Below are 4,924 nucleotides of genomic sequence, written 5' to 3' on the forward strand. Positions count from 1 at the left end.
TGGTCATAGTGACGTCATGTCAGATGTGCGGTTTTACGATTTTAACCCTAAGCTAAAAACCACCATCAACATTAAGTCCCCTGCTTAGCTCGGAATGGGAGCATCGTTGCGAGGTAAGCATAAGATGGTGACAGGCTAGGACAAAAACCGAAACAACAAGTCGTGAAAAGATGGTCAGGAAGGTCCGACTAACCTTTTTCGAGAGGTAAAGAGAGTTTGTGCTTCCCGTGTTGGCGACCTTGCATAAATTGTACTGGTGGTGCAGACCGTGGAATGGTAAGATAAAAATCGTCGTCTTAGTCTGGCCATGCATCACCTTGGATGGTTAGGGAACATCGTGACGCTGGCTTGGAGAGTTTGTTGGTGTTGGCGCGGCACGATGGTGCAAGGAATGACGCGGTTTGGCGAGGCAAGCATGGCGCAGACGGTGGTGTAAGGCATGACACGGTTTGGTGAGGCAAAGCATGCGCGGACGGCTTGGCCCAGTAGTGGCTTGTCTTTGCGGGAATGGTTGTCTCTTTTCCTTACGTGACTCACATAGGAAGTTCTTTCCTTATTCAAAACGCCGCAAGTGTTATGCCCGTAGAAAGGGGGCGTTATTCCTTCTCTTCATGTTACCTTGTCGTTTTTTTTTTCTAAGTCTCGGTGCTGGCGGCAGAGAAGTAACAATGCGGGCAAGCGTGTCTTAAACATGTACTTCCACGTTTTCTCACCAAACCCTAATTTACCTCACGTGGCCAGGCATTCCCTCATGTTCGCTAGTAGAAAACGGTTTCATTAGAATATGATATCACGCCTCAATCCGCGGCTGGTAGGAGACTTTCCTTTTCGGTACCTCACCGCTCTGCTGGTTATAAGATATGATCTTGAATCCTTCATTTGCACAGGTCGTTCTGAAATCGTGTCTATCCTCTATTCTTTCTCTAGTTTTGTAGCGCATAATGGGATCTTCCAATGACAGACATGTCTCCAATTTTTCGGGGAGAAACTTTGGAATCGATGAAAACCAGTCTTCTTCTCATGGGGAGGCGTTGAATAGAATTGAGTCTCTGTTTCGTGAAGCTGGAGAAATCATTCGGGACATATGGTAGGCCCGGAGATATGTATAAAATTAAACTTAGGCTTTGGCCTCAATGAAATTGGGCTTTGGTTACTGAGGACTGGGCCTTTGGGCTTTGGACTCAGTTGTTGAACTAGGCCTTTGCTTGGCTGCAGGAAGCAGCAGCAACAACAGCAACAACAGCAACAGCAGCTGCAGGAGGGCAACAGCAACAGCAGCTACAGGAGAAAGAAGTGGCAGCAACAGCTGCAGCAGTGCAAAGAAAGAAGACTGCAGCACAAAAGAAACAGCAACAGCAACTGCAGCAGAACAAGTGACAGAGAAGGCAATGTAGCAGCAGAAGTGGCAGAGCACAACAGCACAAGGCCAAGAAGAAGGAAAAGCAGTTAACAGGAAAAGGAGTAGCAGCAGGGGAAGCAAATAGTATAAGGCAGCAGTGCAATGCAGCAAGGCAAAGGCAAGTGCACAGCAAGGCCAAGGAAGGCAGCAGCAACAGAGTTGCAGCAAGCCAAGTGCAGTAACAAGAAAAGAAGTAGCACAAGCAAGGAATAAAATGCAAACAAAATGAACATGGAAGTAAAACAGTGACAGAAACAAAGAACAAAGCAACTACAAGCATAAAACAGTGCAAGATGAACCAAGGCCTAAGCCAAGGGCAGGGGTGATAAAGAAACTGAAATGAAGCAAGGCTAAGCTAAGGCAAGATTATAGGCAAACAAATAGAATGGGAAGAAAACTATCTTGCTATGAGCACTAGTTTCTCCCAATGCTCAATCACAGTACAACCTAAGCATACAACAAGAATGGCAAGAAAATCAGCTTGCTATGAGCACTGATTTCTTGCCATTGCACAATTAGTTCAAAGCTTCACAGATGTATCTAGCCTAGCATTCCTTCAAATTAACAGTGACAAAGCAATGAGGATAACATGTAAACAAGAACATCACACATTAACAGTAAACAACACTAACAGGAATTGAAAACAAGAAATTGAAACATATACATTTAACATGAGCACACTAACAGGAAAATAACACTTTTAACATATGCAGTGAAACTAAAATGGAACATTAACATGAAAACCTTAACAGAACATAATGAACATGAAATTAAATTGAGCTGAAATTGAACATTTAACAGGACATGAAAATTAACAGAACTTAGCAGTTCTGGATGCAGGCTAATCCCAACATAAAGTTTCTAACACAACCCATAGTCCCAATTTATACCCAATTACATCATTAGGGTTTTCCAATAAAAATCCCCAAACTGACAGTAGCTAGGGTTGGTGATTACTCACCTAATTTGATGTAGCCACATCAAATTGAGCTCGACCCATTACCCTCCTTGTCCTTCTCTACCTCTCCATGCCTTCAATTGCTTCTCTAGCACACGTTAATCCATCAATCCATAACCTAGGGTTTAGGTTAGGTAATGAGTTGATGGGATAAAGGGCTAGAATGATGGGGGAAGGTGTTCAATCACGTGTAGGATGATGACGGAGGTGGTATGGTGGTGTTTGGTGGCGACAGGGAGTGGTGGTGATGATGGTGGTGCGGCAGTTGCAGGGTGATGGTTCTGCAGAGGGGTAAGGTGGAGAAGAAAGTGGCTCGATGGTTTGGGAGAAGGGTGCGTTTGGGTGAGGTGTAGGTGCTCGGTCGCTAGGGTGTGAGGCGAGTGTATCGAGTTTGATGATATGCGACGCTTAGCCGTGGGATGCGAAGATGGTAGGTAGATCGGATGGTTCCTACTGATGAGGTTGGTAGCGACCGTCAGATATTTTGATACAACGAAGTTAACGGCTCTAGATGGGGTTAGGTGTTGTAGTGTAAAGCGGAGATATCAAACGTTGATGAACAACAAGGGAGCGACCGTTGGATTCAACTACCATCTAATCTGAAGGCTTGGAATTTCAGCGCTGTGGTGCTCGGCAGAGACATCGGATTTTGATGCTCTATGAGGGAGCGACCGTCGGATGCTTCTGAGAACTGATCTGATGGCTGAGAACGGAGGCGCTTTTGTGTGTAGAAAATGAGGTTGTGCGCACCATTCTTCGCGGCTTCCTTGCGTAGTTTCTCCCGGCTTTTCACTACTTTTCTGCTCTTTTTGCTCCGCAAGTCATCCAGACTTTATTTATTACCTAAAAATGCAAAATTAATTAATAAAAATATTTATTCTTGAAAACAATGAAAATACAGAATATGGGATAAAATGTAGAATTAATGCATAAAAGATGAGTTAAATGCCAACAAAAAGGGATAAATATATACAATATTTGGCACTCATCAAATACCCCCAAACCTGAATTTTACTTGTCCTCAAGTAAAACAAAACTAAGGAAATCCTAACTATACCACTGTCGCTGGTCTCTCGAATGCATTTAGCGTATGCACTAAGCCTTTTAAACCACTAAGTGTCCCTAGTGGACGAGTTGAAGTCTCGTGAAGGTTTGCTTAGAACGTACCTACAAAGTTCTAGGTCAAAATATAAGCTCAGATTCCATCAAATGTGACATGTGCAAAACAGTTTAAGCTCACAACAAAATGGAGATGTCAATCTAGCTATCGAAGGCACAATCCTAGCACTGATAACAAAAAAAAGACATGTGATAAGAGTGTAAAGTGTATCTACACATGTGTAAAGAAAGATCTGAAGTCATGACTACTAATCACCAAGAGATAGTTTCTCAGGCTAAGAACTGAGGTCGAAATCTAGCTAGCTGTCCGGACTTTACGAGAATTGTGAATGAGTTGGAGGTATTTCACAATTACTCGCGTTGTACATCAATGGCATACACCCTCCTTGCTTATTACAATGAAACAACAAAATGACTATTTACATGACTCTTATTTACATTGACTATTCTCTTTTTATTTTTGGAACAAGAGAGGATGGAATTGATAAATACTTGATTTTTTTTTGTATTTTTCTGATTTTTTTTTTTTTTTTAGAACAAATTTTGATACAAATACAAAAGGAAACAAAAAATTACATGACACTTTGCAAGAGGTAGCCCTTTTTGATGCACCCAGTTAAATTCGATGGTTGTCTTTCTTAATGTAACCTCCACCTTCTATCCCAACCAACCAAAGAACAAGCTAGTCAAGTTTCGTTCAGTATTCTAAAGTGATTGGCAATCGTAACTTCCTATCAAACACCTTGAAGATCGAGGCCATACATGTATTGGTAGATCGTGCGCGTGCAAATTTCTTATCACTATGTGAATTGTGCTAGAATCAGGGTGCCTAAATATCTAGACTAAGACTCCTAATAATTACATATTTGCACAAGAGTCAACATTTCAAGGTAAATGAGCTCCATTTTTATGATTTTTCATTTTTTTAATTTTTTATTTTGATTTTTCAATTTTTTTGGAATTTTTCAATTTTTTCAAAAAGAAGAAGGAGTTCGTTTTCAATTATGGCAAATTATCATGGTATCTACTCTATACCCCCAAACCTAAACTAAACATTGTCCTCAATGTTTCAAAATATGGAAAGAATTAAAATGCAACATATGGAAAGGGACATGCTGAGTAGAGTAAAAGGAGAGAGAATACCCGATTTCGGCGAAAGCAGAATTAAAACTCCGTTATTCAGGGCAAAAATCCAACATATTTCAGCCGAGATCATATTGGATTAGCAAAATATATACAAAAGGAACAAAAGGGTTTTAAGAAATTGTATCTACTGGATTATATACAAAAAATTCACCATACACCAAAAGTCTAAAGAGTTGAGGATCAACCCAAAAGAAAAAGTGTAGAGACATAGAAAGTTTCAAAACACTAAAATTGGACTTAAATGGGAGTGAGAGTGAAAAACCGAATGAATCACCCCTAAACCTAAATTGTTCAACAGGTTT

The sequence above is a fragment of the Papaver somniferum genome, chromosome 2, assembly GCF_003573695.1.
Source record: "Papaver somniferum cultivar HN1 chromosome 2, ASM357369v1, whole genome shotgun sequence".
Lineage (NCBI taxonomy): Eukaryota > Viridiplantae > Streptophyta > Magnoliopsida > Ranunculales > Papaveraceae > Papaver > Papaver somniferum.